The following is a 23,680-nucleotide window of genomic DNA, read 5'->3' on the forward strand; positions in this document are numbered from 1 at the left end:
CTGCTACATTCACCATAGGGATCCAGGTCAACGGCCTAGATAAGCTGTTAGTTTCAACAGAACATATACCGTATTTTTCGCCCTATAGGACGCACCGGCCCATAGGACGCACCTAGTTTTTTGGGGGGGAAATCAAGGGAAAATTTTTTATTTCCCCCCCAGGTTTGCGCAGCCATCCCCAAGCTAGAAGAGGGAGACGGAGCGCTCCGTCTCCCTCTTCTGCCTTCAGGGACAGCCTCCCTAGCCTCTGTGGGGCAGCGCACTCCGCTGCCCTGCAGAGGCTTTGCGCAGCCATCCCCAAGCTAGAAGAGGGAGACGGAGCGCTCCGTCTCCCTCTTCTGCCTTCAGGGACAGCTTGCCCTGCTGTCCCCCGAGTTTGTGGGGCTGGCGGGGGGAGAAGCAAGCTTGCTTCTCCCCCCCCCCCCGTCTCCAGATCAGGTCGGGGAATAGCGGGGTGGCGGCGCTGCGCCTCCCCGCTGTCCCCCGAGCTTTTGGGCTGCAGGCTGCTGCCCGCAAGCCTTGCGAGCCCGCGGGACATCCCGCCGGGCTTGCAAGACTTGCATATAGCTTCCTGAAGCCTGCATTTGCCCCATAGGACGCACACACATTTCCCCTTCATTTTTGGAGGGGGGGAAGTGCGTCCTATAGGGCGAAAAATACGGTATATTCAGCAGCCAAAATAGCATAAAGGGGGAAGTGTCTTCTGTTCTACCTCCACAAGGAAACCAGAGTAATTCCCATTACAGTGAATTCTGAGGTTTCTTAGAAGCATGCCATCATTTTGTGCTTTAACAAATGCTCCTTTCCAGTTGAACACGGAAGGCTTTAGGAGTTATGAATGCCTTCATATATGTATACAATAGTGAGGCTTGTTCCTCTTTTATAGGTAGAGAATCTAAGCCACAGAAAAGCAGACCGTAGCAACATACTGTTCTACTGGGTTTCTTTCATGGCTTCAAAAAGGTCTCACTGTTACCAGCCAGCTAGTGGGGGTTACACCAAGTCTACTGTGAGGCAGCCAAATGAAGGTCCCACCACCACAGTGAAAAAGTAGCCAGGCCTTCTCTGCTTTGACCTGCAGCTTAAGCAGAAAGTCATCAGAACAAGCCATTAAACATTTTCCCACAACCACGAGAATTTTCTTTGGCAGTGGAGTTTATTTTAAATAACCTCTAACCTCAGGACCAGTCATCTGCTCCACTATTTATTTGGGAAACTAACCCCCATGTCCCTTGCTCTCTCAAGTATTTTTTTAAAAAGATAACATTTAAAAAAACCCCACACATCAGCATATGAATCTTATATGCTTCATATCTTGTAGAGAATCACTGACGTACCAGACTTACTTCAAGGTGGGGGGTGGAATTGATATTTTGACTAGATTTAAGCTATAGAAACTGGCAGAAAGCTGTGACTGCAGGTGGGGATTTTTCTCACGCACACCAGTAATTTGAAATTAGCTTTTTAAACAAACCGCTGTAATGCTTCAGTTATGTTTCTCTTTTCAAAAGGGTGTTCAAGCAAGGGACCATAATGCTGGCTTTCTTGTGGGAGCCAGCATTGGATCATAGATCATAGAATTGTAGAGTTGAAAGGGACCCCACAAGTCATCTAGCTCAACCTCCCGCAATGCAGGAATCTCAACATGAAAGATGACCACCCAACCTGCTTAAAAAGCTTCAAGGAAGGAGAGTCCAACACCTCTTGTGGGAGTCTGTTCCACTGTCGAACAGCTCCACAACGCTAAGTTTTAGAATCAAGGTCGAGAGCAGAGAAAAATCAAAGGAAAGCCACTGAAACACTAGTTAAGACACTAGCAAAGTGACCATCAGTGTGATGGGCTGTATTTATTTTCTGGATTTAGTGACTGGATGTGCTGTAAATAACAACAACAACAACAACAACAACAACAACAACAACAACAACAACAACAACAACAACAACAATATTTATACCCCGCCCATCTGGCTGGCACAACAACAACAACAACAACAACAACAATATTTATACCCCGCCCATCTGGCTGGGTTTCCCCAGCCAATCTGAGTGGCTTCCAACCAAGTATTAAAATACAGTGGTCTGTTAAACATTAAAAGCTTCCCTAAACAGGCCTGCCTTCAGATGTTTTCTAAAAGTCTGGTAGTTGTTCTTCTCTTGACATCTGGTGGGAAGGCATTCCACAGGGCGAGTGCCACTACCGAGAAGGCCCTCTGCCTGGTTCCCTGTAACTTGGCTTCTCGCAGTGAGGGAACTGCCAGAAGGCCCTCGGCGCTGGACCTCAGTGTCCGGGCAGAACAATGGGGGTGGAGACGCTCCTTCAGGTATACTGGACTGAGGCCAGTTTAATGGTAATCTGGGGCTGGATCCCAGCTTTTCATGATTCCACCCCCTTATAAAAATGAATGCCTCTTCTGTAGGAAAGAACAAAGGAGCTGCAACTGAGAAGTAGTGAGTGAAATAACCAAGTAGTGAGTGGAGAGAGGTTACAGGCATAGGTGGAAAACTGAGTGGAGCCTGTCCAATGTCAGGAGCAAGGGAGCACATTTTACCTTTATGTTTTCCCCAACAGTAGCCCCCAAAACTTTATCAGTGGGAGCCATTAACTTATGTGGAAGAAGGCAACAGAGTGCTATGAAGGATCCCCCTACCAAGAGCTTTTTATTGGTGGAAACCCATGTATGGATGCATCCCTTCCAAAGGAACCAAGCACCAGAAACCCAGTACAACTAAGATGCACTTCAGTGAACCAGATATTGTACTGTACATACATATTCAACACCATTGGCAAGAATGTGGTGAGCAGTAGGCCAGCAATTCCAATTACCTTTTGCCACTTTTTGCTGGTGCTATAGGGACTGTGAAACCCAGTTATAGAATAAAATAAGAAATGCAGCAAGGAATAAACACCTTCACCTTCCAATTACTGAGCCTTTTGAGCATATTGTCTTCATGAAGGCAACTGAGACAGCTAAAGAAACATAGCATGAAAGCAAAGATTCTCACCACAGCCACAAAAAACAGCAGCACTCACAATAGCTTCCAAGGAGATCATGTGACCCATGGCTATTACGGCCCTCTTGTTAAAATTCAAAAATTCTGTAAATTGTTATCTAAATCAAGAGAAACAAATGTAGATCCCAGTGGCACGCAAGTGTATGAATAAAAGTCTCCCATTCACAAAAGTTTGATTTAAGAACTGATTTAAAAAATCAGAACAGACCACATTTAGCTTGGGCCAATTGCTCTGTTAAGAAGAGAATATACTTGAACTAAACATTGAACTTAATTACTTCCAAGTAGACATGTATTGGATAGCACTGCTAGTGTTGTGAATATTTTTTTAAAGAACAAATCTTTAAAATAGTTGATGTCATAAACGTGTGATCAGCTTTACTGTATGCACCTTATCGATTCCAGATGGACTACTATACAGAATGCAAGCAACTTATCATATCCATTGCTGTTTACTAGGGTTGTACTGTTCACTTAATTATCCTAGCTGCCTGTTACAGCTATATGATTATGTGAAAGGAAACAGCATGATGCACGGCAGCCAACAAATTAATTCCATGTACAGTGGTGCCTCGCAAGACGAAATTAATCCGTTCCACGAGTCTCTTCGTCTAGCAGTTTTTTCGTCTTGCGAAGCAACCCTATTAGCGGCTTAGCGGATTAGCGCTATTAGCGGTTTAGCGGCTATTAAAGGCTTAGCGGATTAGCGGATAAAAGGCTATTAGCGGCTTAGAAAAGGGGGGGGGCGAAAAAAAATCGGAACACTTGCAAGACGTTTTCGTCTTGCAAAGCAAGCCCATAGGGAAAATCATCTTGCGAAGCAGCTCAAAAACGGAAAACCCTTTCGTCTAGCGGGTTTTCCGTCTTGCGAGGCATTCGTCTTGCGGGGCACCACTGTATAACAAAAGACTTTGCACAATTTCTTTTTAAAGTCATAGCACATATGTAATAGCTGTTATTACCAAGTTCAGTATATCTGTATAGAGATTCAAATATTGCACCATCTCAAATGAGGAAAAATGTCTTGTCTGAACGTCTTGTATTTGTTTTTGTTTTTTACCTAGGCATTTGGTTAAATGTGACATTTTAATTTTTGCCGTTGTTTTGCTGCTTGTCCACTTTGTGACAGAATTGTTAACTTGTTTATTGGACTTTTTAATATGATTTTGTAATTTTTTGTGTATTATTTTTATTATTCTGTTCCCTACTCCGGGATTCAAAACATTCAATGAAGAGCAGGATATAAATACTGTAAATAAATAATAAAGACAGAAACCTGTGCAAAAGTGTGCATTATGATAAGATGAAATGAATCTTCTTTTCAAAACAAAATGCTTAAGATTACATTCAAACCTCCTGCATAAGTCTTTGTGATTTCATTTCATTATATGTACCTGCAACTAATTAATTAAGTACATTTATTAATTGTATTTCTATTCCACCTTTTTCACCAAGGAGCTCAAGGTGGCAAACATGGTTGTCCCACTCTTCATTTGATCCCCACACCACCACTCTGAGCGTAGGTTAGGCTGAAAGGCAGTGACTGGCTCAAGGCTACCCAGTGGTCTCTCAGGTTCCACAATCTAACCACTACATCAGCAACGATAAATCTAAAGATGCTCACAGGTGAACTCTGCTCTGCAGAAGCCTTAACTGGGTCTTCATTTGTTTCCAATGTACATATCATTTTGTAATGCATTGATCTTTAGGCTGAAACTAAGGGAGACACTGGAAATAGTACAGAAGCACACTACATATGGTTCCATCAGACGTGTTTTGTTTTGCTCCCTCGAAATAGTTAAGTGTGTTGTGCTTCTTCAATACACTAGCACTTTACTCAGGTTCATAAACAAGTTACTTGGCTGGTGACCACTGGCAAGAAATGGCTTGTTTTGACTTTATATTCACAATGGCCTGGTGCACACATCACATTAAACCATCACATTAAATCATAGTTTATTTTAACTATGTTTCATTGTGACATGCAGACCAGGCCAATATGGGAATTGCTACGAAGTGGTTCCATCCCACATCGCAAAGAAAGTGTTTGCAAGTTGAAAAAACAGTTGGTTCTTCTCTCTTTCAAAATACTAATGGAGGGAGATGTTTCAACCATAGCCTAGTTACAGTGAGATAAAGGCTGTGTTTGTGTGTGTGCGTGTGTGTGTTCAGCAAACTGGGGGGGGGGAGGGGGAAATGGAAAATTGTTAAGAGGGTGAGTCACTACATCCCTTCAGAGAGCCTAGCAACTGGTACAGCTTCTGAGCAAAGTACAATAATTAGATTAGATAGGACAAGCGTTGTCCTCATCCAGAGCTTCCTTCCTTCTACTGATACGCATCAATGCTACTCATGCTTCAGTTGTTTTTCTGAACGTGCATTTACAAAATGAATCCAAAGTCTGCCCCAGCCCCAGCCCTTGCCCTCAGCTTGCAGCCTGGCAACAACATTCATGTTTGGTAAATCACAGTGAGGTAGTAGCGCAAATAAGCAACAGAATATGTAGTTACAGCGAACCAATTTAATAAACTTCTGCTTCTCAAATTATTTTGATATAGCAATAGGAACACATTGATCTGGGTTTTGGACAGGCACTGCCAATGAGTTGTAGTGGCTATACCTCAGCTTGGTGGGAGAGCATCTACTTTACACGGAGAAAGTTCCAGGTTCAATCATCAACAAGGTTCACTATAAGGCTGAGTGTATGGGGTGATAGGGGAGGGGTACTACCTCTGCTGGGGGACATGCTGTGCTCTTTTTGGGGTAGCTTGTCCACCTTTGTTCCCCACCCTGCACTCAGCTCTCACCTGTGGCTCCTAGAAGCTGTCAGCATGTGACAGTGGCCACACCCTGAAAACGGCTTTAACTGGCTGGCTAAACCAGGTGAGGGTAGCTGATGAGCCTCAAACCCTCAGTGGTGAGTTAGAGGCTTGCCCTGTGTGCAGAGACAGGCTCTGGCAAATTGAGCAGATAAGACTAGTAGTGGATTCAACGATCAAGAAGGCGGTTTTTGCACGTGCTGTAGATGGAAGTAGATGATAGATGGGGCTCATCAACCTGGGATGGTAGCCCATCTAGGAGAAGGAGAACTCTGATCCTAAACATCTGCTGCCTTGTGGGACATCTTTGGGAGAAGAAAAGGCTAAGGAGTATGGGTTGTATGTGGGGGGGGGGGGTTCACTCTGTTACTGTGTTCTGTTGCATACCATATCGGGGACCAATCCATCAGAAGGTGGGTGCAAACCTTCAAAATATAAATAATTACAATGTACAAGAACTGGAGCAGTCATTGAGGCTGAGGTGGTACTTGCAAAGGTCTCATACGTGATAAAATGTTGTTCAACCACATCAAGAACGCGACCCAGCTGCCTGAAGGTGATGGAGGAAAAAAGCATTCCGACAGGCAGTTCTAGTAAAGCAGGCTTAATACAGGTGATGGCTGCAGGCAATTTTTAGGGGCTGGAAAATAGGCCTTGCAGCTCCAGTAAGAATGCAAGAACACCCAGCATCCAATGTGACATGGACCCCAGAGCTATGGTCCTAACATTGGGAATGATTGGGTTCAAGAGGCACAGCAACAGCTAGCTGGGGAATCTTAATCTTATGAGGTTGTAGTGATGAACACCAGCATGCCATTAAGGATGATGCATGGAGCCCAGGGACTGCACAATAGCAGAGCAGGGTGTTCCTCATGCAAAAGCCGAGGGGGGGGGGAGGGAGAGAAAATGAATATAAAGAAAGAATGTTGATACTAACATTTAGCTGCTGAAACTATTCATCCTTTGTGGGAAGGGTAATCTTTTCCACAATATTTCTGAGAGCTACTTTATACCAACAGACTAGTCATCCATGTAACCCAGTATTATCTATGCTGACTATTAGTGGCTCTTTGTTTTTTTCAGTCTTGCTGCCAGATATCCTTTTAAGCTAGACATGTTGAGGATAGAGCACAAGACCCTCTGCATACAAAACATCTGCTTCAACCATTAAGCTATCGCTCTTCCCCATCATACCATTCACAACTATCTCATACACAAGCATTTTAAAAATACAATTCTACCATACAAACAGGAGACTAGAAAGGAGAATAAGGCTTCTGAAACCATGGCAGCAAGGAAGAATCTGTTTGAAATGGTTTATCCCACCACTGCCTTATTCATCCCTGCTTAATACCACAATCTCCCCTTTGTTCTTCAACACTGTCCTTGCAATTTCAACCTTCTTTTGTAAAAAAAATTCTCCAAATTAAATTACCTTGGTTCTTTGAAATCTGCATTTACAGTTGTCTAAAACAAATGAGCAACAGATCAGGAAAAAGAGAGAAGGGAGGAAGGAAAAGAAGATCAGGTGTCCTTGATATAGTATCTTTTGGGCACACTACACATCTTCACACAAAATTCCCATAGCTATTCATCTCAGAGGTAGTCAACTAGGTTGTCCTCCAGATCTGTTATACTACAACTCTCGTCATTCCAGACCACTGGTCCAGCTAGCTAGGGCTAATTGAAGTCCACAACATCTGGAGCCCAAAACATTGGCCACCCCTCATCTATACCTACACATATTTCTAAAATAATGCAACTTCCTGGTTGCCACAGCTCCAGGCTTCTGCACACTTCTGTGAGAGTTCTATAGAACCCAGAACTTACCTCCAAATAAGTATGTATATGATCAGATTGCTGCCTGGACAGGAATTTTGTGGCAATGCTCTTTATTATTTATATTTTAACATCATGGAACCCAATGTAGTGTACACATGGTTCTCAGGCAGCTGGCTAGACAGGCGCTGGCTAGACCCAGAGCTGCTTGCTCCAGTGAAGTGGTATTCTCATGTGTCTTCAGACTGTTCCCCATCTTTGTACACCCAGATGGAGAGCTGTATTTTGGAACTCACTACAGCCAGAGACTATGTAGGGATTCTGTTTGTGGTTAAAAAGAAAGCCATGAAATTCAATCCATGAACTATTATCCTGCTCCTGAAATAATGCTTAAAATCTTTCAGTTTATTTCTCAGCAAGAGGACAACGGGTGCAGAACAGCTATCTGAACAAATAAAAGTTAAGTAACATGGACCTTCCTTCTCTCTTATTCAAGACAGGACACATTTTTGCCTTCACAGAAATCTTTATGTCATCCACCACTTCTCACAGCACTGTAGACTTAGTGACATTTTGAAAAATGCTTATTACTCTGCACAACAAGCAGCTATAGGTACAGAATCCCTTCAGGCTATCCTGGGAACATTCACCTCAAGGGACTTTTTCTGCATTATGCACTTTCCATGACTTTATAATTTCCATGGGACTGCACACTCACTGCTCCCATAAGCTGGATCTGCCATTGCACATTATAAAGCTGATACGTCATACACCATGCCTGAAATTTTTCACATGTCAACAGTCCCAGCTGTAATGCTGTTAAGATTGCTTGTTTATTAGCCTGGGCCTTACTACATTTTGTTACAGTGCTTAATAAGAAACTCAGAATAAACAGAATTTCTGAGGAAGAAGCTTGTTTCACTATGGGCAGATAATAATATATACTAACCACTTCTTGGATAGCGAAGTTAAGGTTGCTTGAGAATGTAATAGCCAACCAAGACAAAAGCTCATGATTGAGTGAACTGGCTGCCTAGCAAAAGACTTATCTTCCAAGGCAGTTATTAAGCATGCATAGGATTGTTGGCAAGAATGGCACCCAATTAAAATTAATTGATCATATCAGTCTTAATAAATTAATCTATCCATTAAATCCACAAAACTCTGTAGATATATAAACATTATTTTTAAGCAAAAAAACATATGTTGTGGTAGATTGTTCCCATCCCAAAAAATAAACGCCAATTTCTTTTTGTTCTGTTTTTTTGCTTAAGCTAATCAAGAAAATGTCATGATCTTAACTATAGCAGATTCTCACCAACCCACACACTATCCCAATAATTTGAAATCATCTGCTCCACCTCTGACAGCTGAAGTTTCACCCCCACCCACTTTTGAAGTTAGTCTTCTTAGCCATAAAGATAGAAATTTACTGTAAAAAAGAAAAAGTGGAGATTCTCAGGATGCCAATTTTCACATCATGCCCTGCTCAGATTCTACACTTGGATAGAATCATGGAATGCAGACAGCACTACATTCAGATTTAGGATTTTAAATTATAATTGGAATTGGATGGGATCAAAAAGCCATCCAATAATACACCTACACAAAACCCACTGAGGCAGGACCATTTATCGTTCAGGGCTCTGTCACAGACTACTTTGTTTACACAATCCAGTCTACATGGGGAGCATAGCTCAATCAGTAAAGCATGAGTCTTCATCTCAATGTCATGGGTTCAAGCCCTACGTTGGGCAAAGGATTCTTGCATTGCAGGGGGTTGGACTAGATGACCCTTGTGGACCCTTCCAGCTTTATGATTCTATGATTATTTCTATGAAGAGAACAGGCACTCCAGAGAAAAACAATTGCAAAACAAAAGCTCTGCAGGGTGAAGGTGAATATTAGATCCCTTCTCAGATTTCTTATTTCTAAATTTTCAGAGAACTTAAAAAAAAATTATAATTTGTCTCTTCATAGTATGAATGATTTACATTTCTCTAAATGCTGAAATATGCTATATGTTGCTTATGCAGCGCTCTTTGGGCTGTCCACCACTCCCATATTTACACTGCATCCATAAAAAGAGCCCTGGGTCTGCAGAGCTGACGCCAGCAAACTTTAACCCCTGTCATCAACCAGGAAATTCAGGACCACTGGGAGGTTGTGCGCCTTGCCTCCTACAAATAGCATCTTGGCAAACGGGAGACCAACATGGTCCCATTCACAAATCAAAGGAGGAGCTGTCGTCCCCCACCCCCACCCCCGTTCCTTGTCTGAAATAACATTTGGCATGAACTGCCAGTTGCCTAGGAATGAAGAAACAAAATGGGAAGGACATTCTGGCACCTTTCTATCAACTAATGAAAAAAGAAACATCTATTTGTTTTTCAAGGGGAAGGTCACCCTGGCCCAAACTGGATAAAAATGCTCACCACTTTGTTCTGGCCCCGAAGAACTGTTCTGCCTCCTCTACCTTTTATCTCCACTCACTTTCCCTAGCATGCTTTGCCTTTTTAGTTTATACATCTGGTGGCAGGACCTTGTTTCTCTCTCTCAATACAGTGGTGCCTCGCAAGACGAAATTAATTCATTCCGCGAGTTTTGCCGTCTAGCGAATTTTTCGTCTTGCGAAGCACGGTTTAAACGGCTTAACAAAGTCGCAAGACGTTTTCGTCTTGCGAAGCAAGCCCATAGGGAAATTCGTCTTGCGAGGCAAACCGCGGACGAAAAAACCTTTCGTCTAGCGAGTTTTTTGTCTTGCGAGGCATTCGTCTTGCGAGGTACCACTGTATGAGCTGCTTTGGGAGACAATAGCTGTTTTAAAAAATGGATAAAACTACAACTTGAATAAGAAAGTGAAGGGGTTCTGGGAGATGATATGTAATGAGTTAAAGAAGATGTTGAAATATACTTTTGTAGAGAAACCAGAAACCTTCCTTCTAGGAATAACAAGAAATGAAATAAATAAAAAGGACTGTAAACTTTTTCAGTATGCAGTAAGAGCAGCGAGAATATTAATGGCCCAAAAATGGAAGCAGGAAAAACTACTGACTCTGGAGGAATGGAGAATGAAGTTAACGGACTATGCAGAACTGGACAAGTTAACCGGGAAAATTAGATATCAACGAGATCACAAGTTCATTGAGGACTGGGAAAAATTTTCAGAGTATTTGAAGAGTGTATGTGATGAGCAAACAACGCTAGTGGGTTTTAAAGAAGCTTTGTGAAAAAATAAGGAATATTGCAAGAATGCAAATATGTTTATAAAGGTACCCTAAAAGGCGATACTAAATTTGAGGAATGCGTAGATAAAAATTTAAACACGGATGATTGTCAGAGAAGCTGAGGGAAGTCCAAAAGATGAAAATATGTTATTTGGGAAATTGTTTGATTGGAGATATTTGTGTAAAACTTAATAAAAATTTATTTTTTAAAAAACAACAACTACAACTTGAATGAAGATTGTTCATTAAGATCTACATTGTGGGGCTATGATTGCCTATTACAGTGTTGCTAAGAGTTTCCTGCCAAAGAAGCCTTGTGTGTTGCAGAACATTCTGGGAAGTGTTCAGTGATACACACTCCATTCGCAGGACAGTAGCAAGACTTGTTGGATCGCATCGTCACTTCACATAAACAGGGCATGCCCTAAGGCTGCACATTTTAAGGTATGACTGATAGCAGCAAGCAAGCTGTCATGTGGAAAAACCTCTTTCGACTCTTAATTCTTGTTAAGATTCTGAGAAACCCCAGGATTTCTTGGGAAATGGTGTGAAACTCCCTGGGTTATAGACCTAATATTCTGACTAACCTTTAGAATACAGGTTTAGACAGCTTCAAAAATACTACCAACTTTTTAAGCCAATGCTGTAGATCAGGCGTGGGAAGACTTTCGTCCTCCAGGTATTACTAAACTACAACTCCCATCCATACTTGCTAATGCTGTTGGGAGTTGTAGCAACTTTTGGATAGTCCCTACCATCTAGGTGATGGAGATTCTATAAAGGAAAAGTCACGGGAAATGAAGTACTGAAACGGCACAAGCTGGGTCAAGTGACTTAATCTAAGTGAGGAATGGAGTGCTGAGTGATCACAACAATGAACTTTAATCTAAATCCTGGTGTGTGCAAAGGAGGCAATGAATAAAACAAGAACACTCAATTATCCTCTGTTGTATTAAGTAATGAAGTCTGTGGTGGAGCTTATGATCCACAGTCACAACACCCACACTTAGCTGTCAAAAAAAGCCCATTTGTAGCTAGAATGTTGAGGGCAATGCAAAGGGTTGCTGCACATAAATTACATATGCCATATCAAAGAAATGTAGAATACTATATGTATTATTATTATTTCTCGTCTGTATTGGGTCTAGATCACCTCTCAGCATATACTTAAAGGAGGAGGAACACCAGGGGAACAATGCTAATTGCTGCTTTAAATAAAAAACAAAACATTAACTACCGGAAACTTAGCAACCAACTCCCTTTGGCCTCATTTGTTATACCTCATCTTGCTTCTGTGGGTAATCTGTGGTCTGTTTTCAGTTTTAACAATAGAGCAGAAGAAACCGAGAAGGAATTTCAGATACTTTGGTGTATTGATGTCTGAATATGATACTGCTGTCCACATTCTTTTGGACTAAATGTGCAGGTTGTTCTTTAAGGCCAATCAGGGATGCGGGAACTACAAATATTAAAGCCTTGAAAACAAAGGTACTGTATTTATTTGAAAATAAGAACTGGTTGTCAGTTGCTTCAAACAGGTATCACTGGGATATAGAATTTAAGTACAAATATGTTTAGAGTGGTGCCTCGCAAGACAAAAAGAATCCGTTCTGTGATTCTCTTCGTCTAGCAGTTTTTTCGTCTTGCGAAGCAAGCCCATTGACGGATTAGCGGATTAGCGCTATTAGCGGCTTATCAGCTTATCGGATCAGCTGATAAGCGGCTTAGCGGCTTAGAAAAAGGGGGGGAGGGGGGAAACCACAGGAACTCACAAGACATTTTCGTCTTGCGAAGCAAGCCCATAGGAGATTCATTTTGCGAAGCACCTCCAAAACGGAAAACTATTTCGTCTAGCGAGTTTTCCATCTTGCGAGGCATTCGTCTTGCGGGGCACCACTGTATTTGGACTCTATGTTTTGATTCATGGTGCAGCCCTAAACACAATTGACAGGCAATCATTTTGGATTATTATCTCTGCTGTAGATGTGACTACTGAAGGTTAAGCAGTTTGTGGATTAGCAATTAACTTTCTACAACATTCCTTAATTGTTCTTTTATTTCAGTGTTTTCAGAGAAGATTGGCAGATGAAATTGAGGAGACTCATTCATCCAACTATTACATGACTAGGCTTCTTGGATTGCTTTCAAAATTTCAGCCTCTACATTTAAGCAAAAATTCATTCTAATCAAGTCTATTTACAAGGAGCAAACACGTGCACAACACCTCCTTGATTATACACTTATGAGAAACCAAAACTATCATTGCAATGAAATGTCAAAAACAACGTGAAGGATGCTATTATATACAAAACTTGGCTGCACAGGGCAGGATAGATTATTAGCAAACACTGGATTAAAAATGTACTGGTTTTAAAGGCCATAACTGTTGGACAGTAATACAAACAGACAAACACACCATTGCATTAAACCTTACCATTTCAACCTAAATATGGGACAATTACTCTTAAGCCTGATCGACAACACTCCTGTATCCCTCAGGACCATGTTGATGCCCTCCCATTGCATTTCCCATTTCCCAGTAGGTCTGGACCACGAAATCCAGTTGTGTGCAGGCAACAGCAATACCTGCTACAGTGGTGCCTCGCAAGACGAAATTAATCCGTTCCGCGAGTCTCTTCGTCTAGCGGTTTTTTTGTCTTGCGAAGCAACCCTATTAGCGGATTAGCGCTATTAGCGGTTTAGCGGCTATTAAAGGCTTAGCGGCTTAGCTGCTAAAAGGCTATTAAAGACTTAGCGGCTTAGAAAAAGGGGGGGGGAGCGAAAAAAATCTCAAGACTCGCAAGACATTTTCGTCTTGCGAAGCAAGCCCATAGGGAAATTCGTCCTGCGAACCGCATTGAAAAACGGAAAACCCTTTCGTCTAGCGGGTTTCCGTCTTGCGAGGCATTCGTCTTGCGGGGCACCACTGTAGTCCCAATGCTCAATAGGGATCTGTAAGTCTGTCACAATCTATCCTGTGGCCGGAGCTGTAGGAACTATTCTAATCAGTTTTGGTGGTGGTAGGGAATCCTACAGAGCAACTACTCTATGTAACCTCCTGACCTCCAGTTTGTCTAGAATGTTTGTCTAGAATAACCATCTGCCGACACAAGGGGAGAGAGAGGCGGCTATGCCAGTCCACCTGGGACAGCGGTGGTTCAGATACTTCATTTTGGCCAGTTTTAGCAAGCTTTTTGACAGGTAGGACTAAGCACAGCATCACAAAAAGGCTCCAGTGGACAGGACGGCTGCCTCAACCTGCCTCACTGGCCTGCCTGGAAAAAGTTTAGAGGCACTGAGCAAAGCAGGAAGATATGAAGCATGCCAAACTATTAGATTACACTGGAATTCCCTACTTTACATCATGATTCACTGCTTACTGTAAGCTGCTGTAAGTCGGAAAGAAAAGCTAAGTTTTTAAGAGTTTCTTAAAATAAAAAACAAACCAACCTAAAGCCAATTATATGCTGCTGCTAACTTCTGTGAGGTTATACTGGCTTCAATTCAACCTTCTCAGCTCAGCAAGGTCATAGACGGGCCTGGAAGTATACACTTGGAAACTTTTTGGCACAGAAGTCTATGAGAGCTTGACTGCATGAGGGCTTCTTTCTTCTTTGGCGATTACTCGCTGCCGAGTAAGATTGTTTTCCATAAACACAGTTTTAACAATGAGTACATAAGTGACCGTGGAGGCCAATTTTGGAACCACACGTCCTTCCTCAGTGGGGACATTGGTTTCTGGGCTGGAGTTGATCACAGTGTGGATTTGCCAAGCGTGCCTTCTTCTTAGCACGTTTCCCCCTTGCATCCTGAGTTTGAGTGTCTTCAAAGCCCATGACACCTTTGGTAAAGGCTGTTCTCCACTGATCAGAAAGAAAATGGCCTGAACTAGACCTTCAGAAATCTAGATCCCTGAGGTTGAGTTGATACTACCATGCTATTACTCAGCACAAAAGGGCTTATCATTCCCATAACATTTGAAGGTTATATTGTGACCTCCTTAATGCTATTTGCTCTTTTGCCTTATCTCCTCCTGGCTTTATGGAGGTACAGTAAGTTACAAAAGGAACTAGGAGATAATCATTATCTAGCAGGAGACCTCAGTCTATCAGGCGGCCTTGAGGAAATTCTATTTTCTCAGCCTCCTTGCTATACTCTTTCCATCCCCAGCCCACATTCATCTGCAAAGTGGGAATAATGCCACTCTCCTTTACCAAGCTGTAGGAAAGACTGCTGCAACAACAGTCCCCTCATGAGCGGTAACAAGCCTCAGTTAACACCTCAATTTTAAAAGCCTTCACTTGCCAGTGCTGGGAGAGGAACGTAGTCAATTGCCAATGAATCAGCCCAAGTCTACATAAAATTCAAGTTCCACAGAGCACCCTCAGTGACCAACCAACTGCTCAACCTTGGGTGGTTTGCACCATGGTTGAAAGGTGAACATGCAGCATGTTGGTGTATGAGTGGTGCTAAAATTGTAGCTGCTTTGCTTCTCCTCCAACTGTGCTGCTGGGAACTAAGCAACCATTTGGCCTAGCACAGGAGTGATGCACCAGCACACTGCTTGGTCATAGTTAAGCTTAAACGTAACTGGTTTAAAGTGAGGTGCAAACCAGACAGTTCTAAAAAAAGACTTGTCAGTTTTAAAACTTAGGGAAGTGCTGGGTGAGATCCCATGGACAGTAATACTAAAAGGAAAGGGAGTTCATGATGGCTGGGAGTTTGTTAAGAGGGAGATAGTAAAAGCACAACGTCAGGCAGTACCAATGAGACGGAAACATGGAAGGTGCCTAAAGAAGCCAGGGTGGCTATCTAAAGAACTTTTAACTGAGTTAAGATTAAAAAAGGATGTGTACAAAAAATGGAAAAGGGGGGAAACCACCAAAGAGGAATTCAAACAAATAGCCAGCACGTGTAGACACAAAGTCAGAAAAGCTAAAGCACAGAATGAACTCAGGCTTGCTAGAGAGGTTAAAAGCAACAAAAAAGGCTTTTATGGGTATGTTCGTAGCAAAAGGAAGAACAAAGAAACAGTGGGGTCACTCAGAGGAGAAGATGGTGAAATGCAAACAGGGGACACAGAAAGGGCTGAACTCCTCAATGCCTTCTTTGCCTCAGTCTTCTCCGATAAAGAAAACAATGCCCGACCTGAAGAATTTGGAGCAAATGATTCAGCAAAGGAAACACAGCTCAGAATAACTAAGGAGATAGTACAAGAATACTTGGCTAGTTTAGATGTGTTCAAGTCTCCAGGGCCAGATGAACTGCATCCAAGAGTATTAAAGGAACTGGCAGATGTGATCTCAGAACCACTGGCAGTCATCTTTGAGAATTCCTGGAGAACAGGCGAAGTCCCTGCAGACTGGAGGAGGGCAAATGTTGTCCCTATTTTCAAAAAGGGGAAAAGAGAGGACCCAAATAATTACCGCCCAGTCAGTCTGACATCAATACCAGGGAAGATTCTGGAGCAGATCATTAAGCAAACAGTCTGTGAGCACCTAGAAAGGAATGCTGTGATCACCAATAGTCAGCATGGATTTCTGAAAAATAAGTCATGTCAGACTAACCTGATCTCGTTTTTTGACAGAATTACAAGCCTGGTAGATGAAGGGAATGCAGTGGATGTAGCCTACCTTGATTTCAGCAAGGCATTTGACAAGGTGCCCCATGATATTCTTGTAAAGAAGCTGGTAAAATGCGGTCTTGACTATGCTACCACTCAGTGGATTTGTAACTGGCTGACTGACCGAACCCAAAGGGTGCTCATCAATGGTTCTTCTTCATCCTGGAGAAGAGTGACTAGTGGGGTGCCACAGGGTTCTGTCTTGGGCCCGGTCTTATTCAACATCTTTATCAATGACTTGGATGATGGACTCAAGGGCATCCTGATCAAATTTGCAGATGACACCAAACTGGGAGGGGTGGCTAACACCCCAGAGGACAGGATCACACTTCAAAACGACCTTGACAGATTAGAGAACTGGGCAAAAACAAACAAGATGAATTTTAACAGGGAGAAATGTAAAGTATTGCACTTGGGCAAAAAAAATGAGAGGCACAAATACAAGATGGGTGACACCTGGCTTGAGAGCAGTACATGTGAAAAGGATCTAGGAGTCTTGGTTGACCACAAACTTGACATGAGCCAACAGTGTGACGCGGCAGCTAAAAAAGCCAATGCAATTCTGGGCTGCATCAATAGGAGTATAGCATCTAGATCAAGGGAAGTAATAGTGCCACTGTATTCTGCTCTGGTCAGACCTCACCTGGAGTACTGTGTCCAGTTCTGGGCACCACAATTCAAGAAGGACACTGACAAACTGGAACGTGTCCAGAGGAGGGCAACCAAGATGGTCAAAGGCCTGGAAACAATGCCTTATGAGGAACGGCTAAGGGAGCTGGGCATGTTTAGCCTGGAGAAGAGGAGGTTAAGAGGTGATATGATAGCCATGTTCAAATATATAAAAGGATGTCACATAGAGGAGGGAGAAAGGTTGTTTTCTGCTGCTCCAGAGAAGCGGACACGGAGCAATGGATCCAAACTACAAGAAAGAAGATTCCACCTAAACATTAGGAAGAACTTCCTGACAGTAAGAGCTGTTCGACAGTGGAATTTGCTGCCAAGGAGTGTGGTGGAGTCTCCTTCTTTGGAGGTCTTTAAGCAGAGGCTTGACAACCATATGTCAGGAGTGCTCTGATGGTGTTTCCTGCTTGGCAGGGGGTTGGACTCGATGGCCCTTGTGGTCTCTTCCAACTCTCTGATTCTATGATTCTATGATTCTAAGAATTCTTGAACACCAGTGCGTTAACATAACCTATGTAGGTACATAACCTATGTAGCTCTGAAAATCCCAATTCAGAGAGAACTTACATATATCTAGTCCATTTTATATCCCACATTTCTTACAAGTAGCTCAAGATGTTTAGGTTTTCCCTCCTCCTCATGTTATGCTTGTAACAACTTTGGGGAAGTAGGCAAGAGGTGGACCATTTTGACTGGTGAGATACTAATCTTGCAAATTTAATAAATAAAATTTAAGATTGTGCTCTATTGTAACTGATGGCCACCTGTCATGTTTGATCTAGTTGAGATTCCTGCATTGCAGGCGGTTGGACTAGATGACTCTTGGGGTTCCTTCCAACTCTACAATTCTATGATCCTGAGATATTGTTTTTATGATTTTTGTGAGCCACCATAGGAGGCACTGTAAACAGAGTCAGCAGGAAAATGTTTTCAAACTCACACTGGGACTTTCTGTCATGTGCATTAAGGAATTTTGGGAGGAACCTTCCCACACACAAAAATTTAGCAGAAAATCCAAGAACCATTTTGTTTGTGCTACATTTGATAAGACCTTGAAGAGGAGATGAATCAACACATCTGGCCCTTGGGTGTAGGGCACCAGATCTTGACTTTCCAGGAAAAGGCGTAGTCTTCAGATGAACTGACATGAAGATAAGAATGGCTAGAAGCACACACATGTAAATGCACACTGGTGTCCGATAAGAGAGACTGATTCCATCACAGATTGAGACTGAGAAGCTTTGGCAGACCTTCCCTTACTACTTAGCGCAACTACTCTCTCCCATACGCAAAACCTAAGATAAAAGGATGTACTAATGTTTCCAGAGGGTTTTGTTGTTGCCGCTGGTCAATTAAAGAGTCAATTAAAAAACTCTTTGTATGGGTCACAGCTCATGTGCACGAGTCATTGGGCAAAGCTAACTTTGTTGACCCCACAGTCCTTGCTCATTTGAAAATATGCCTATCAGGGTTTAATGCGCAGGGGAAAGGTGAGAAGAAATCTTTGGCATCTTTAACCCCACATATGTGCACGCCTAGCTTCTATCCTGCAAACAAAACAATAAAATACACAAGTGGGATCTGCATTAAAACGGTGTAGTGTAAGGTTAGTCAACCTTCTTATACCTACTGCCCACTAATGCATCTTTCTTGATGGTAAAATTTCTTCACCGCCCACCAGTGCTCGATGGAAGGAGGATTCAGATTGTGCCAGAGAACCCCCTACCGCCCTCCTAGAATCCTGAAACGCCCACTAGTGGGCGGTAGGGGCCAGGTTGACAACCCCCGGTGTAGTGCACCAGCCAACCATGCCTTCTTTTGAGATACTTCATTCCATTCACACATGGAGCCCCATATTTTCCATTCCCCCAATAATAAGTCAGTATTCCATAACTACTGAGTATGCTCAGTTCTAACAGGGATGTGTTTCCTCAGCTTAGGGGTCTTTCTACACCAACACGATTTTGTACTTCTGCAAACCTTGGGATCCTCCTGAACCTGCTGAACCTCTTGGACATAAATGGTGCCATTTGGGTTACATAAAGATCAGCACTTTAAGAAAGAGTTACCATATTTTTCGCCCTATAGGACGCATTTTTTCCCCTCCAAAAATGAAGGGGAAATGTGTGTGCGTCCTATGGGACGAATGCAGGCTTTCGCTGAAGCCTGGAGAGCGAGAGGGGTCGGTGCGCACCCACCCCTCTCGCTCTCCAGGCTTCAGGAAGCTCTCCGCAAGCCGTGGGAGAGCTGCGCGACTTCGCGCAGCTCTCCCACGGCTTGTGGAGAGCTGCCTCTTCTGGGGGCTGGAGTCGGGGGAAGCTCTGGCTTCCCCCGCCCCAGCCCCGTGCCTGGGGGGGGGGAATAATTCCCCCCCCTTTATTTCCCCCCCAAAAAACTAGGTGCGCCCTATGGGCCGAAAAATACGGTAACTATTAGTATATAGCATGGGTAGGCAAACAAAGGCCCGGAGGCCAGATCCGGCCCAATCGCCTTCTAAATCCAGCCCGTGGACAATCTGGGAATCAGCGTGTTTTTACATGAGTGGAATGTGCCCTTTTATTTAAAATGCATCTTTGGGTTATTTGTGGGGCATAGGAATTTGCTCATTCTCCCTCCCCCCAAAAAATATAGTCCAGCCCTCCAGAAGGTCTGAGGGACAGTGGACTGGCTCCCTGCTGAAAAAGTTTGCTGACCCCTGGTATATAGGATGTGAATAAATCTAGTTAATCTAAATTTCCCCTGAATTCCAAAATGGGTAAGTACCAGATGTGACTTGTAGACACTGGACTTATCTGCAGAGGACGAAGAATGAAAGGCTTGTTTTCAGAATTTATATCTCATCTTATCAGTGGCTATGAACAATAATATGGCACAATAAAACCATTATCCATGAAACAATAAAAATGCAGCAGAAAACAGCAGAAAAAGGAGGCCAACAGTAAAACAAGTGATAAAAAACTATGCTCAAGAGGGAGAACAAAGTAATTAAGTGCCATTAAAAGCTCAAAGGGAAAAGATAGCATTTGCCTGGCACCTACAAGGTACTAACCATGACACCAAGCGAACACGTCTTGGAAGAAAGCCTCACATTTTGGCCACAAAGGCTGTTAGTTGTCCACCTAGCCTGAGGAGGGTGGGCTCCAGAGAAAAGCCACTGAGAGATCTTTATCTAGTGTTGGGTAGCAGTGGGCAGGTAGGTTTGAAAGGCTGGACTTGAAAGATTTGCAGGGTGAAGACATTAAACACACACATTTGCCATTTTTGGAAACTTTTTCAGGCACAATTTACATTCTTTTATCCTCAGTCATGGGGCTCATATATATAGCTGTGTTAAATATGACTCTTGCAAATCCAGTTTTCCTTTAAAACAAACACTGATCAGGATTCGCAGTAGAAAGCTGAACTTCTACGAGTTATAAGATAATCACTGCACAAAGATTTATTGTTATGGGCAATATGCCCATTGTTATATAATACAACTATTGATGTTCCAACTGTCTTTGCAGCTCATATTTCCTTTTTGATATCATTTAATAGTCAAGTGGGCTCCAACAAAAAGTAGCATAGAAACTTGTTTAGGCCCGTTTTAATGTTATTTGGCTGCCATGAACAAGGAAGGGAACCAGCACAACTGGAACAGCCAGCTCTAAAAGGAATCAATACATTAATAGATCCGTTTCTATTGACTTTTCAACGTAGCAAGCCAAGAAAGCATCATTATACCAAAGTCCACAGTATTCTCTGCTGGCTTCATTTCGACATGCATAACAATGACTTTTTCACATTACTTTACAAAATCACAAAGTTGCAAGGAACAAAAGGTCATTAAATTGAACCTATGACTGCCATAAAACAAACACTACAGACCTCACCCTAGACCCACCTTCTCACTGACTGATCAAATAAGCTAGGGAAGTGGTGCTCAGTTAGGGGTCTGGGGACACCTGGGGATTTGCCAGGGACTCACTTAACTTGTTAACTGCACAGTGAAAGCCACAATGATGATCCACAGATCACCCAGCCTCTGCTCATGACCAGGGCCTGCTTGCTAGCAGCGGGGAAAACTTGTGAGAGAGTTGCTGGATTGCAAGTGAATTAGGACTGGGCAAAAACCTCTGACACAGTTTATTAGGGCTCTTGCAATTGGAGTGGCAGGGGGCAGTGAGAGGGGTGGAGAGAGAAAGCAAATGGCTTGCTCCACGGGTAGGGTTCACATGTTTATCATTTAAAAAAGGTAAGGGATCCCTTCCCCTTGCTCTCTACTTTTTAACTGAAAAGAACTTCTAATTGCTTTCAATGACTACCAAGTTTAGAGGACTCTCCCACTGCTTGTAGTAGGGTTTTCAGTGAATCTTGCTTTTGAGTTTGGGATTCATGTCTCATCCTGGAAGTCCAACAGCAGAAATAGCTAAGCAAGTTGCCACTACGATTAGTACAACAACTCACCCTTTGATGATTTAGTTTAGTGCTAGGGCACTGTCTGGAAATAGGCAATTTGTGATAGTATCACAAATTTTATAGTCTGTTTTTAAGTATACCTAAAATCCTTTGCTTATTAGGGGCCACCCCACATTTTCTTCAAAAAATTGCTTTGTACAGGTAACTACCACAGAGTTATCAAAATTTTCAAAAGCAGGGGGTACATGGCTTGGCTTTTGAAAAATAGTGGATACTCAGTAATAAGCTAATTGGGAACCACTGAGCTAGGGACACCCTAGCACAGCAGTACCCAAGTGCAGCCACCAGGGGCTAAATACCGTATTTTTCTGTGTATAAGACTAAGTTTTTTCCCTAGAAAATAATGTCAAAAATTAGGGGGCGTCTTATACACGGATACATCTCCACCCATTTTTCTTAAATCTGAGTCCCCCAAAATAGGAGGCATCTTATAGACAGAAAAATACGGTAGCTTATACAGGCATTTAAGCTATGAAAGCACCTGCACACCGTTTACTGTTGTCATCATAAAAAGAGTCAACTTACAAAATGGTGCCCATCGCACATGTTATGTAGCTGGCCAGCACTTGGTACATTTCCCCACCGGAGAAACTCAAAATGTGTCCACAGAGTACATAGCTCCTCAAGCCTTGGGAAAGTGAGCCGTGCCACAAACCACATGCATGGGCAAACTCTCTAAGTACCACTAGCCAATCTTCTGCCCTGGGGAAAATTCATTCCAACTTGAAACATACTTATCTCATTTCGACTTTAGTCGTGATTAAGTCAGAGACTGCTGCTTTATACAAAGTGAAATCACCGGTGCATCTAGCACCATACTGGTCTCTCTGATTTTTTCTTTACTTAATGGCCTGCAGCTGAATTCCTATTTTAAAATATATAATCAATCATAGATGCATTTATGAAGAATATCTTACCCTGAAACTAGTGATTTGTGCATTTTTGCTACCACAATCTCTGCTGAAAGACTACTCTTAATCTCACTACAGCTTCTTCAACTTTCAGTTTACTTTGAATCTTTAACTCACATTATCACAAGTATTACCACTGCAGTACATCTGTTTATAAAACTAAATTCTGACTTAAACAACGGTAGATGGCATAGTGGAAAATGGACACACATGAAAAGGAGAAAGTGGAGAAAGGAAACACATGGAAAGCCTGCAGAAAATAAAAGACAAAAGTGTTCCACAGCAACCAACTAAATCAGTGTTCCTCAAGCTGTGGGTAGTGAGGGTGCAGTTCCTTAGGAGAGCATGGAAGATTTGTAAAGAACTGCACATGTCTTATTAGTAATCTGTCCACGAACAATAAGAATTTAGGGTTGCCAGTGTTGTTGGCCCTGGAATAACTGAGAGGAAGGAGTGGGGGCCACATGTTATCTTAAGCTAGAGAAAAGATGCACTGCGAGAAGATGCAACGTGTGTATAGGAGATGGACAAGATGGGTTCCAAGGGCCACAGGATTCAACTGGCAACAGCAGTCTATGTTAAGTAGTATGGAAACCACATAGGAAACAGCCAAGGAAACAACTAGCTTTAGGGAAATTCAAGGACCGTTGGAATGAAGGAGGAAGCAAGTTCACAAATAGTCTTTCTTAAAGAATGGCCTATTTAGATTCCTGCATTGGAGGGAGTTGGACTAAATGAAGAAGAAGAAGAAGAAGAGGAGGAGGAGGAGGAGTTTGGATTTGATATCCCGCCTTTCACTCCCCTTCAGGAGTCTCAAAGTGGCTAACATTCTCCTTTCCCTTCCTCCCCCACAACAAACACTCTGTGAGGTGAGTGGGGCTGAGAGACTTCAGAGAAGGGTGACTGGCCCAAGGTCACCCAGCAGTTGCAGGTGGAGGAGCGGAGACGCGAACCCGGTTCCCCAGATTACAAGTCTACCGTTCTTAACCACTACACCACACTGGCTCAGGGTCCATTCTAACTCCACAATTCTTATGATAAACATAATCCTAAGAGACAAAAAGAAAATATCAATTCTTAACTCTGAGGAGACAGAGAAAATGAGATGTCAGTCTGGTGCACAGTAAAAGGATACGCACTTGAATGACTTTCACCAGTCTACTGAAAACA

At 42.7% G+C, this 23,680-nt stretch overlaps 1 protein-coding gene and 1 long non-coding RNA gene across 2 annotated transcripts in view; both read right to left on the reverse strand.

Moving 5' to 3' along the window:
- Window positions 1-23,680, reverse strand: part of RTF2 (replication termination factor 2) — a 64,907-nt gene that overhangs the window by 36,115 nt on the left and 5,112 nt on the right. The gene's annotated exons all lie outside the window — the stretch shown is intronic.
- LOC308588429 lies at window positions 4,060-12,408 on the reverse strand. The gene is made up of 2 exons (XR_014008751.1): window positions 10,398-12,408; window positions 4,060-10,165 (listed from the first exon to the last, which is right to left on the reverse strand). It is a non-coding gene; the product is annotated as an uncharacterized lncRNA (long non-coding RNA).

The sequence above is a fragment of the Podarcis bocagei genome (assembly GCF_964188305.1).
Source record: "Podarcis bocagei genome assembly, chromosome: 5".
Lineage (NCBI taxonomy): Eukaryota > Metazoa > Chordata > Lepidosauria > Squamata > Lacertidae > Podarcis > Podarcis bocagei.